The following is a 14,350-nucleotide window of genomic DNA, read 5'->3' on the forward strand; positions in this document are numbered from 1 at the left end:
TATGTGGACATATCAAAGATAAGATGCTTCAACTGTGATGAGTTGGGTCACTTTGCTACTGAATGCAGAAAGCCTAAAAAGTTGAAGAAAGACAAGGTCTTTCTTGAACTTGAAGCAAAGTATGAAGCTCTCTTGAAGAAGCAGTCTGGAAAAGCTTATATTGTAGAAGAAAATGGTTGGGATGATACTGATGTTGATGATGAGGATAAAGAGGTTGGAAACTATGCAATTATGGCTTTTGAGTATGGAGAAGCATCCACTTCAAAATTAAAGGTACCAACTCTAACCACTATTGATTTAAATTCTAGTCAATATAAGGAGACTGTGGAAAAGATGAGTGTGGAGATGTTCCATATACACACTAGCTTAGTGGCAGCTACTGAAGAAATTAGTAGGCTAGCAAAAGTTGATGAGAAGCTTGAGAGTGAGAAGCAAAAGATGGATCTACTGCTTGTGGAGCTTGAGTCAGTCAAGCAAGAAAATGAATATTTGAAAAACAAGTTGAAGTGTGCTAGTGAGATTGAAACTGTGTTAAGAGAAAAGATTGAGAAGAATGAGGTGAAACTGAAATCATTCAGGAATGCATCTGAGTTGGTTGGTCAGTACCATGAGAAGAACAAGCCATGTGCTAACATAGCTATTGGTTTTGATTATGATACTTTTAATAGTAACAAAAAAGTTGTAGGTGATAAAGGAAAAGTAACAAAAAATGAAGATGTCCCATCTATGCTGAGAAAGGTTGGTTCACCTATGTTTAAAGCATGTGAAGTAGATTTCAGTGAAGTAGATTTTGGTGAAGACGAGTTGATCATAAAACAAGAAATTGTTGATGAAGACAAAGAGAAGAAAAATGCAGAAACAACTCCAACTTCCAAAGCTGAAAAGAAGCCTAAAAACTGAAGATGCAAGAAAGAAGAAGAAGGATAGAAATGGAAAGATTGGGATAAACAAGAGCAACAATTTTGCTTATGTTGCAGATGCTCCAAGAAAACAATGTCAAAAATGTGGCTCTGTGATTCATCTAACTCACCTTTGCAAAAAGGTTATTAGTAAGCTAGAAGTAGGAGCATGCAAGTACAATGAAGTAAAAATTGAAGATCCCTACTCATTCTGTGACAAGTTTGACTGCATACCTTGCAACATGAAAGTAATGACAAGTTGCCACAAGCTGAGGGTTGATCTTAAGGAAATGAATATTGGAGCTTCAGCTAAAAAGGACAATGCACATCATTCAATGAACTCTATTCTTTATGAATCATCAAACTCTACCTCTATCAAATCTGTTAACAAGAAGAAAGTACCCAACACTACTTGGGTTGCTAAACACACTTAAACTCATTGTGTGCAGGGAAAAAAGAAGAAAGTCATATGGATCATAGACAATGGATGCTCAAGGCATATGACAGGTGATATGGCCCTGCTATCACAATTTGAGGAGAAGGCTGGCCCATTAGTGACTTTTGGAGACAACAACAAAGGTTTCACAATGGGATATGTTAAATTGATTTCTAAAAATATTGTCATTGATGATGTAGCACTGGTAGCTGGTCTTGAAATGAATCTTCTCAGTGTCATCCAATTTGTAGACAAAGGTTTCAAGGTTTTATTTAACAAAGAAGAATGCAATTTTATCAACAAGAAAACTGGTGAAGTTGCTCTGAAAGGAGCAAGGAAAAGAATCTTATTTGTTGCAGACTTGGACTTAGCAAATGAGGATGGAATGTGTTGCTTCTACACCAAGGCATCTGTAGAGCAAAGCAAGCTATGGCATCAGAAGCCGTCTCACTTAAATTTCAAGGCAATCAATACACTAGTCAAAAAAGAATTAGTGAGAGACATGTCTAATATGGAGTTTGCTCAAGATGAAGTCTATGATGCTTGTCAAAAAAAGAAAATGAAAAGATCAAGTCACAAAAGTAAAACTATGAATTCTATAAGTGCACCTTTGCAACTTATTCACATGAATTTATTTGGACTAGTTAATGTCGAGTCAATATCAAGAAAAAGATATGCACTTGTGATGGTGGATGACTACTCAAGATATACATGGGTGGAATTTATGCACTCTAAAGATGAAACTCCACATATCATAATTGAACACATTAAGAAGATTGAGAAGCAGACTGAAGATCAAAATTATATGAAAAGATTGAGGAGTGATAATGGAACAGAATCAAAAATGCAACCTTAACTGAATTCTGCATAGACAAGGGTATTGTTCAAGAGTTCTCAGCTGCTACAACACCTCAGCAAATTGGGGGTAGTGGAGAGTGTTATTCCCAAACAATATAGACAAGAATTACAGAAGGGGGGGGAGTTAAATGTAATTCTGGCTTCTTTTTGGATTTTAAGAATGATTCTTCTACCAATAAATAACTGTGTTTGATTTGCAATGGTGCGGAATAAGAATATAACAGAAATCAAATTACAAAGCAATTAAATACAAGTATTTAAAAACTTTCTGGTGGATTGAACTTTTCCACCAGAGATGTATATTAAGTAGAGAACTCTGTGATGCAAATAGTACACACCTGCTTACAAGTTGAACAACAAGAACTACAGAGAAATTCTTTATAGATTTTGCTTTTTTTATTTCTCTAGTTTTTGCTTACTAACTTGGATACAATTCAACTTGCTACCCTTGGTTTATATATCACCAAGTTATATGATAAAAAGACAAGATAATAAGACAAATTGTATCTAGTCTAACTTCATGCTGCTACACTTCTCTTTCCAGCATCTTTGAATATCATCTGTTTAGCATGGAAATGGAAATGCTTCTTTGTTCTCTAAAACCTTCAAACAGGCTGCCACATTCCATTTGTATACAACCAACGCATGTGACTGTCAAGTCACTATAAACTGCTTTTTTGAATTTAAATATCCGTTGAAACTTAGATTGATCATCCGTTGGAACTTTGTCTGTTCATCCGTCGAGATTTATATTGGTCATCCATTGAAGCTTTGTAAATCATCCGTTGAGACTGTCTTCTTGATAGTTAACTCTAATTCATTTACACAAGATTATAAGGCATCTAATATTTACAATTAACCATCCTATCTTGCATATCATTCTAGTAGTTAACATGACTTGAACAATCTACAACATCTAGTTCACTAAGCTATCCAAGTATGCAGAAATGTGCTACTAGTCTTATTGTTACATAAGCTACTCTTTCAACGGATGTTGAAAATGATCATCCGTTGAAAGCTACAAATTCACTTAATTAAAATCTACTTAGTGTTTTGTTCAAGTTATCATCAAGTACACAACATATTCCTAACAATCTCCCCCAATTTATGTCTACTGGAATTATAGCCATAAATTAAGAGAAACTTGATGATAACAAAACACTCTATGAATACAAAATAAAGTACAGTAGATTAAAATTTCAAGTGCTGCAGTTTATTGAAAATTCTCACAAAGAAAGATTTGTAGAGTGTCTTACAGATCATTTTCAAGGTGCTTCTCTAGACTGAGCAAATTAAGATCATTTCCTTAATTGCCTTGGCTTCTTTCCCAGCTTCACATCATTCTCTTCAATCTGGTTTTGGACTTGTCTGTAAAATTATGATTCTTCATTATTTGCTAGATCCAGATTTTCTTGCATTTCTTTTAGTGTTTCATTGCTTGCAATATTTAGCTGATCTTTCAGTCTGAAGAATCTTCTAATGTTCTTTTCATCTTTGAACTCCATGATCCAGTATGGCCTCAAATGCACCCTATCTCCAGTGAAGGGAATAGTCAACACTCTTGGGAGTGCATTTGGTCCTCTCCAGCTATTTCTTATCTCCTCAATCTTGTTTAGTACCATTTTCTTGGCTACTATGTTGAATCCAAAGTTTTTCTTGATTGAGGAAAAGACAGTCACTAAAGTTGAATAACCTTTATTGAGAATTCTGTGAAGTGGCCATGTAATTTCTTTTCCACCCTTGTACCTAAAGACTAGTCTCTTTGGAAGGTGCTTGTAGGCATCAATTGATCTGACTTCTTCAAGCTCATCCATATAGAGATTTATGTCTGAAAATTCTTTGATGTCACATATGAAGAGTTGCCTCTGCAAATTATGGATGTCCAATCACTACACAGATCAGTTTACCATTTATGTAGATTTTAGAAATCCTTTTCTTTAGCACTGAGTCTCTGGGATCTTTGAAGAAAGCTATGGACCTTCCAAGCAGCTTCTTTTCATCTGGCCTAGGGTTTTCATATGATAGGTGTTAGGCACAAAGCATGCTCTAAATAAATCACGCAAGTATACGCGTTCGCAAGTAATATAGAATGATTTCTAGTTCGTTCCTACAGAGACTCTGATTAATTATATTTAATTAACACTTACTCACTAATGTATGATTACTCTTCAATGTCAAGACAATAAAAATTAAGGTTGATTAACTAATATTAACTACAAGAATTAAACACTTGAATTAACAATATTAAACACACATGAGACTATAACTTCATTACTACTTCATTCAGTAGTTATTGTTATTACCCTTAGCATGTAATGGTGATGATATTAATTGAACAACACGAAACTGATAGACACCAACTTTCATTGTACGAATACCATTCTACCAAACATCCACAATTAAGATAGAAGTTGAATAGGCATCAATTATGTTGAGACCCTATATGTCTACAGAATTTGACAACATAATGATTTAAGCGCAAGTTATTCATTATGATTACACAGGGAAAGTAAAACGGTTAGAGTTACCCACTAATCATGCATACAATACACGAACCTATGCTAGCATGACAAGTTCTAAATCTCAAGATTCACTGTCTCTTCACAAGAGATTAACAGGCTATCTTACATGTTCGCGACACACATAAGACGAATAAGCACAACCTATGCTAGATATCATACAATCACCACATACCAAGGGATTAAACAATCAACTAAAGAAATCCATAGTAAATCCACTATGATCCCGTGATCACAATTAGCCCATAATAGAACTCATCGTCACCATGGGTTTATATGAAAACATGATAATAACACAACAATATAAACTAATAAAATACTTAATAAATAAAGAAGTTCGTCACAAGAGTATTAAGTTTCAAAGAGTAAAGAAAACTAGCATCCACTGTTACAGCGAATTAAAAGAATCACAAGATAAACGTATGCTTCCTCTTCTTCGTTGTTGTGTGCTAAAACGGTATTCTTGATATTCTCTCCTTGTTACTTGTTATTGAAAACGTCTCCCCAATAGGTTTATATAACAGCCCAGAAGAACCAGCGTTAATAGAATCCCAATAAAACTCAAATTATAAATTCCAGAATCTGAATTTCCGCACCCAGGTGGCCGCCTGCATTCACCACGCGGGCGCCTGCTACCAGGCGGTCGCCTGCTCCTTCCGGGCGGGCGCCTGCAACACTTTTGGAAAATTCTTATTTTTGCTTCTGATTTTGCTGATTTCTTCGCACAACGCCCCGCGATTGATCCCAAGTACTTCCTTAGGCTTATTTTGATGAAATCCTCCTATTTAAGCAAGTTATACCCTGAAATGCAAAAACACTCGAAAACGCGTCAAATACACAAAATACTCGAGTTCAAGACATCAATTCAAGCTGTTATGAGACGCTCTAAGTGGTATAAAATGTCACTTATCACACCCCCAAACTTAAATCGATGCTTGTCCTCAAGCAGCACAGACTCAAAAACAGAATAAAACATGCATGAATGCAAACTATATGAATGCAACGATCCCCATCGCGATGACTAAACCAACCAACACATGAAATATCAACCAATGCAATTAGGCAGCTAAAGATCAATCAAATCACACAAGCTAACATACAACTGGAAACGTGGTGTGTGCGAATGCTTAACAGATATGCTTCGAAACTAGATCAATCACCATAACTTAATTATCCTCAAGGCAATCACAAGATTATACGAAGAATATATTCTAGACATAAAATGACTTATAACACTTCAAGATCATTAGAGTTTATTACATAATCATGCTTTTATTCAACACATATACAAATGCTTATTTGATCATGCAATGAATGAGGTCCACAAAAGACTTATGCAATGGTATCTATTTTACGAGCGTTAGGTTAGCGGATCCCAGACTATAAAAGCCTTAGGTTACTAGGCACAAAGTCCCCTAAGAACTTAATAACTCGAATACCAAAGAGCTCACTCGTGACCAATTGTGCAATAAACCATATTTTTTTCTTTTTTTTTTCTCTTTTCTTTTTTCTGTATTTTTTTCTATATATATATTTTTAATTTCCGAGCAAGTGCGTTTCGCTCCATATTGCTCAACCCTAGACTACTCGTATACAATACGAGCCGACTACTAGCCATTTGACGCCTAGCCACAACTAGCAATGAATTCCAATTTTTACTCCAATTTTATCTTTTCATGCCTTTTATCATTAAGAGCCTATCATACATTCTAAGCATAAGCAATAGATTATCCTCAAAAACCATCAAACCATGACAACAATCTAGTCCTTAAGCATACTCTAAGACTTAATGAAATTACAAGTGTTTCTAGCACGCATGCCAACCTAACAAGATTCAACATCACTCTAGCGCTATCACCACACTCGCATCAATATCACATATCAATCGGTAAAGCAACACAAAGGGATCATGGTATATGCATGAGCTAAATGATATGATAAATAAAGCTATAAAATAAAATAAAAACTATATAAAAAAACTATATGGCAAAAATATGCAACTATATGAACTAAACTAATATGAAAATGCAACTACATGACACACACACAAATATGTTCCTTAACTACCATCCCCAAACTTCAAATCTTCACTGTCCCCAGTGAAGGTAAAAGAAAGGAACACAGGGTATACCTACTCAGAAGAATCATTATCATCATCATCATTATCACCCTCAGAGGGTGGAGTGTCAGGAGGTGGATAAGCAGAATCCTCACCAAAAATGGGCCACTGGATGTCAGCTCCAAGGCCTCTAAATGCAGTCCCAAGTGCTAGAATGAGCTCCTGCATAAACCTACTCTGCGACTCATACATCGCCTTCATCCTCCTGGAAAGCCTCCTGTACTGGACATCAGCCAATCCCGAACCATCTCCTTCCTGGCCTCTCGAAGAACCTGCCTCCCCCTGAGCCTGACTAGACCTAGCCATGGTAGCACCAGCTGCTGGACGTCCTCCTGGGAGGTGATATCCCAAACCATATGACTCGGGCTCTCCACCCATCCACTCCTGCATCGAATTCATCGTCACTGAATCAATAGGAGCGGCCGACATCTGCAACTGCTCATAAGAAGGCCACTGGACTCCAACTGCCTTGTACAGCTTGGTGATAATAGAGGAATATGGGATAGAGTACTGCGACTTCCCCCTCAAAAACTTCAAAATCCCTTGGTAGATGAACTCACCAAGGTTCACATAATACTCCTCATTCAGAATCCCCCACAACAACCTCGCCCTCTCAAGTGTAACCTCATGTGCATGCGAAGAAGGCAGAATATTAGCAAAAATAAATACATTCCAAGCACGGGCATACCTATTCATCGCGACAGCAGGGAAAGAACAATAATCATTGGATCCCCTCTTAAACTTCCACAATGTGCCCGGCTGACAGAGAGTAGCAATAATCAAGTCTGAATCAAAATCCTCAGGGGCCTTTCCATTCCAATTCTCCTCCTGAAATTTCCTTTGTCGCTGTCCAATAACACGGCGAATCACCTCGGGCTGATAATCAACAGTAAGCCCATAAATAACAAAAAACCCATTCTTGTCGGCCTTGGAATTCGCATAGAACTCGCGAACAACACTCAGCGGGACCGCCTTAGGTGACTCGCAGAAAGTAATCCATCCCTTCTCTGCAATCATCGGTAACAACTCACCATCCCTCCGTGATGGCAAAAACCCCATCTCCTTCATAATTGGCTTAGTAAGCAGCTTGGCATACTCCTCTTCAGCAGCACTATCCAACAATCGGGGCCTCGCAGTAGTACTCCTCGAAGAATCAGTAGCAGTCGGATTGGGGCTGCTGCTACCCATAGTTCTTGATCTCTTTGGGGCCATGGAAACTGAGAATTAGAGTTGAAGAGTTGTGTTTTATGTGTAGGAGAGAGTTTGTAGAGTTTAAAATGTATGGAAAGTATATGGAGAGGTTGTATGTATATATAGGGTAAGATTAGGGTTAAAAATTGAGTAGGAGTGGGGATTGTGGCTAAGTTGTAGAAGGAAATCGTGGGTAATGGGGTAATGGTGTTGTGGTTTTGTTTTTGATTTTTTTTTATGTTTTTTGTTTTTTTTATAGGCTGAAAACCATTTTTTTCAAGGTTCAGGTCCGCAGGCGGTCGCCTGGCACCAGCAGCCGGGCGCCTGCTAGCACGCGGCCACCTGGTCCTAGCAGGCGGGCGCCCATAAGGTCTCTGGAAAAAAAAATCCTGCCAACATTTTTCTGATTTTTTTTGGGTTTTTGAATAAAGTACTAAATTCTAAGGGTTCCTATGGTCTCATATCTTGGGTTGCCTCCCAAGAAGCGCTTCTTTTACATCATTAGCTTGACGTAGAGTAATGCGATCAAGTTGACAATAAAATGGCACTAACTACTTAACGGTTTGCCGTATCCCTATAATAGTGCTTCAATCTCTGGCCATTTACTTTGAATGCTTGGCCCGGATCGTTCTAAAAAATCTCCACCATTCCATGTGGAAACACAGTTTTGACGATAAATGGTCCAGACCACCTTGATTTCAACTTTCCAGGAAAAAGTCGGAGATGAGAGTTGAATAGAAGAACTTGTTGCCCCGGCACGAATGACTTAGGCGATAGCTTCCTATCACGCCACCTTTTTACCTTTTCCTTGTACATTTTGTTGTTTTCGTACGCTTGAAGTCGAAATTCATCAAGTTCATTTAACTGAAGCATTCGCTTCTTCCCAGCTACATCTAGATCAAGGTTTAACTTCTTCAATGCCCAATAAGCCTTATGCTCAAGCTCCGCAGATAAATGACATCCCTTACCATAGACAAGTTGAATTAGGGACATCCCAAGTGGAGTCTTGTATGCTGTTCTATAAGCCCAAACAGCTTCATCGAGCTTCAAAGACCAATCTTTCCTTGACGGACAAATGACTTTCTCTAGAATGCGCTTAATCTCTCTATTCGACACTTCAGCTTGACCACTAGTTTGCAGATGATAGGCAATAGCAATGCAATGATTCACATTATAGCGTTGCATCATAGAAGTGAACTTACGATTGCAGAAACGCGACCCTTCATCACTTATGATAACTCATGGCGTTCCAAACCTTGTGAATATCTACTTATGAAGAAAACTCAACACTACCTTTGCATCATTAGTCGGTAGAGCCTTGACTTCTACCCATTTCGAGACATAATCGACTGCCAGGAAGATGTACTGATTATTGCAGGATGGGATAAATGGTCCCATGAAATCGATTCCCCAAACATCGAAGACCTCAACTTCAAGCATCACATTTAAAGGCATCTCATCCTTTCTGGTAAGATTCCCAACTCTTTGGCAATGATCACACCTTAAAACAAACTGATGTGCATCTTTAAACAATGTAGGCTAGAAAAAACCTGCTTGAAGAATACGAGCTGGTGTCTTTTCACCACCATAATGTCCATCATAAACTGTGGAATGACAGTCTCGTAATATCCCCTCCGTCTCACAGAATGGAATGCATCTCCTGATGATCTGGTCAGCTCCTTGTCTAAACAAATATGGTTCATCCCACATGTACCACTTCACCTCATGTAGAAACTTCTTCTTTTGAGCCGCATTCATGTTATGAGGCATTATATTTCTAACAAGATAGTTCACAATGTCTACGAACCATGGCTCTTCCATTTGAATTGCGAACAACTGCTCATCCGGAAAAGATTCGTTGATCAATGTCTTATCATGTGAAGTAGAATCAGGATTCTCCAATCTAGAGAGATGATCAGCTACTTGATTTTCAGTACCTTTTTGATCCTTGATCTCTTAACTCGAATTCCTGTAGCAAGAGCACCCAACTAATAAGTCTAGGCTTCGAATCCTTCTTGGACACCAGATAGCGGATGGCAGCGTGATCAGTATACACTGTCACCTTTGTCCCCAGTGGATAAGATCGAAATTTTTCGAAACCAAAAACTATAGCCAAGAGATCCTTCTCAGTAGTGGTGTAGTTCATTTGGGCTCCATTTAGCGTCTTACTAGCATAGTAGACCACATGAAAGATAGTAGATTTTCGCTGCCCAAGAACTGCTCCCACTGCATAATCACTTGCATCAAACATCATCTCAAAAGGTTCTCTCCAATCAGGTGCCGTAATAACTGGTGTGGTGATTAAACTCTTCTTGAGAGTCTCGAATGCTACCAAGCATTCATCATCGAATTTGAAAGGCACATATTTCTCGAGCAAGTTGCACAACGGCTTAGATATCTTAGAGAAGTCCTTGATGAAACGCCGATAAAAACCCGCATGACCAAGAAAACTACGGATTCCTTTCACAGAAATAGGTGGCGAAAGTTTTCAATGACTCCCACCTTGGCTTTATCCATCTCAATACCCTTACTAGAGACCTTATGCCCAAGAATGATGCCTTATTGCACCATCAAGTGATATTTTTCCCAATTGAGCACCAGATTGGTTTCCACACACCTTTTGAGCACCAAACGGAGATTATTCAAGCATTCATCATACGAATGTCCAAAGACAGAGAAGTCGTCCATGAACACTTCAACATTATTTCCAATCATATCAGAGAAAATTGCCATCATACATCTCTGAAAAGTGGCAGGTGCACCACATAAGCCAAAAGAAACTCTGTGGAAAGCAAACGTGCCGAATGGACAGGTGAAAGTAGTCTTTTCTTGTTATTCTGGTGCAATGCAAATCTGATTGTATCCCGAATAGCCATCCAGAAGACAATAATACTCATGACCAACCAACATATCAAGCATCTGATCAATAAACAGAAGAGCGAAGTGATCCTTCCTTGTGGCTTTATTTAACTTTCTGTAGTTCATGCATACCCTCCATCATGTGACTGTTCGAGTGGGGATGAGTTCGTTCTTCTCATTTGCTACCACAGTAATACCTCCTTTCTTAGGTACACATTGCACAGGGCTCATCCAAGAACTGTCAGAAATAGGATATATAATTCCTGTATCTAGCCACTTTAGAATTTCTTTCTTCACCACTTCTTTCATAATAGGATTAAGCCTTCGTTGTTGCTCAACAGTTGGCTTGCTACCTTCCTTTAGCAGAATTTTATGCATGCAGTACGAAGGGCTGATCCATTTTATATGTGCTATAGTCCATCCGATGGCCGATTTGAATTCTCTCAAAATCCTCAAGAGCTTGTCCTCATCACTACTTGAAAGGTCAGATGCAATAATAACAGGTAAACACCTAAAAAAGCATACCTCAAGTGTTCAGGCAGTGGTTTAAGCCCCAAAGTAGGTGCTTCCTCAATAGATGGTTTGAGCTTTCCCTCAGCATTCTTGAGATCAGTATTACCAAGAGATTCAAATGGCATGTCTAGCTTTCGTTTCCAAGGAGAAGCATTCAGATATTGTAACTGCTCATTGCCTTCGTCATCTTCACTGTCAAAATCCCCCAATGAGGCTTTTTCTAAGGCATCAGACCTTAGCACATGATCAAGTTCTGAAATAACTCCAGAATCAACCAAATCCACCTTGAAGTACTCCTCATCTTCCATAGGGAATTTCGTTGCATTGAACATATTGAATGTTACATCCTGATCTTGCACCCTCATAATAAGTTCACCTTTTTGCACATCTATCAAGGTACGACCTGTAGCCAAAAAAGGTCTTCCCAAGATTATGGGAATCTTCGTATCTTCCTCGAAATCCAGAATAACAAAATCTGCAGGAAAGATGAGCTTGTCCACCTTTACTAGCACGTCCTCCACGATGTCTCGTGGGTATGTAATCAGACGATCAGCCAATTGTAAAGACATGTAGGTGGGCTTCGGATCAGGAAAATTCAGCTTTTTGAAGATAGACAACGGCATCAGATTGATGCTTGCTCCCAAATCGTAAAGGCACTTGTCGAATGACAACTTGCCAATGGTACAAGGAATGGTGAAACTACCTGGATCCTTAAGCTTTGGAGGTAACTTTTGTTATAGCACGATACTGCACTCTTCTGTCAGAGCAACGGTATCAAGATCATCCAGTTTCACCTTCCTCGAAAGAATACCTTTCATGAATTTTGCATAACTAGGCATTTTCTCCAGAGCCTCAGCGAAAGGTATATTGATGTGAAGTTTCTTGAACACCTCTAGAAACTTACAAAATTGCTTGTCCAGCTTTTGTTTTTGCAATCGCTTAAGAAAGGGTGGTGGAGGATAGAGCTGTTTCTCCCCTGTATTACCCTCAGGCAGAGTGTGTTCAACAGTAGTCTTCCTTGGTTCACCCTCTTTCTCCTTTTGCTTTTCTTCTTCATCTACAACTTCAGCTTCTCCATCTTTTGCTTTTTCAGCATCAGCAAATTTTTCAGACCTTAAGGAGACAACTTTGACTTGCTATTTAGCTTCCTTCCTGCCTGACACTTCAGTATCGCTGGAAAGTGTGCCAGGTTGACGATTGAGCAAGGCATTGGCTATTTGTCCAATTTGATTTTCCAAGGTCTTGATAGAAACAACCTGACTTTTGCACAACAGCTTTAGCTCCTCGAAATCAGCACTAGAAAGTGGAGCAGCACCTCCTTATTGAGGATATTGTTGCCTTTGAGCATATTGCCGAGGTTGCTGGAATCCAGGTGGATTAAAATTTTTACTTCCAGCTTGCTGATATGGTTGCTGAATAGTATTCTGATTATTGCTCCATCTGAAATTGGGATGATTTCTGTTATTAGGATGATAAGTAGCGGGCACAGGCTGCCGCGATCTCTGAAAATTGTTCACATACTAAACAGATTCATTAACAAGAGAACACTGATCCGTAGCATGAGTGCCTGCACAAAGCTCACAGACAATAGCTATTTGATCGACTCTATAGTTGGCTAAAGAATCGACCTTCATAGACAGCGCTTGGAGCTGCGCTGCAATAGTTGTAGCTGCATCAACTTCCAGAATACTTGCTACCTTCCCAGGCATCATCCTTTGAGTTGGGTTTTGATACTCATTTGCAGCCATAGTTTCAATGAGATTATAGGCCTCAGTATAGCTTTTGGCCCACAAGGCGCCTCTAAAAGCTGCATCAAACATGGGCCTAGATTGGCCCCCTAAACCATTGTAGAAACCAGTGATCACCATCCAGTCAGGCATACCATGATGTGGAAACTTTCTCAACATCTCCTTGTAGCGCTCCCAAGCTTCGCACATAGATTCTCCTTGTTGCTGCGTAAACTGAGTAAAAGCACTCCTCATAGCTGCAGTCTTGGCCATTGGATAGAACTTCACCAAAAACTTTTGCGCGAGATCTTCCCAAGTAGTGATGGACCCAGCTGGAATATAACCAGTCCTTAGCTTTGTCCCTCGGAGAGAATGGGAAAAGGCTCAGCTTGATAGCCTCATCAGTAACACCATTATATTAGAAAGTACTATAAATCTCGACAAAATTCCTGATATGCATGTTGGGATCTTCAGTCGCAAAACCTCCGAAAGAAATAGAATTCTGCACCATCTGAATAGTGCCCGACTTGATTTCAAAAGTATTGGCCTGAATAGCTGGATGAATGATGCTTGACTGAATGTCATCAATTTTAGGCCGAGAAAAGTCCATAAGAGCTGGATCAGCTTGAACTATACGATCACCCATTGTCACAGGTTCTTTCTTTTCACTCTCTTTATCCGAATCTTCAAAAACTATCTTCTCCAGAAAGTCAAGAGTTGTATCTGTCTCCTTAGCCATATCTAGATTTCTCTTGCAGGTGCGAGAACGTGTTTGCATAAACGCTCGCTAGAGTACCTGAAACACAACCGGAAGCAGTAAGTAACAAGTCTTAATCAATGAATCCTAATGACCACTGATGGCAAGTACATAAACTAAATAAATTAACACCGAGTCCCCGGTAGCGGCGCCAAAAACTTGTTAGGCACAAAGCATGCGCTAAATAAATCACGCAAGTATACACATTCGTAATTAATATAGAATGATTTCTAGTTCGTTCCCACAGAGACTCTGATTAATTATATTTAATTAACACTTACTCACCAATGTATGATTACTCTTCAATGTCAAGACAATACAATTAAGGTTGATTAACTAATATTAACTACGAGAATTAAACACTTGAATTATCAATATTAAACACACATGAGACCATAACTTCATTACTACTTCATTCAATAGTTATTGTTATTACCCTTAGCATGTAATGGTGATGATATTAATCGAACAA

The 14,350-nt window shown here is 38.8% G+C and overlaps 1 non-coding gene across 1 annotated transcript; it reads left to right on the plus strand.

The window, feature by feature from the left end:
- The first annotated feature begins 13,272 nt into the window (after positions 1–13,272).
- Positions 13,273–13,379, plus strand: LOC141669541 (small nucleolar RNA R71). The gene has a single exon (XR_012553815.1). It is a non-coding gene; the product is annotated as a small nucleolar RNA R71 (small nucleolar RNA).
- The last annotated feature ends 971 nt before the right edge of the window (positions 13,380–14,350 follow it).

The sequence above is a fragment of the Apium graveolens genome, chromosome 6 (genome assembly GCF_009905375.1).
Source record: "Apium graveolens cultivar Ventura chromosome 6, ASM990537v1, whole genome shotgun sequence".
In the NCBI taxonomy this organism is placed as follows: domain Eukaryota; kingdom Viridiplantae; phylum Streptophyta; class Magnoliopsida; order Apiales; family Apiaceae; genus Apium; species Apium graveolens.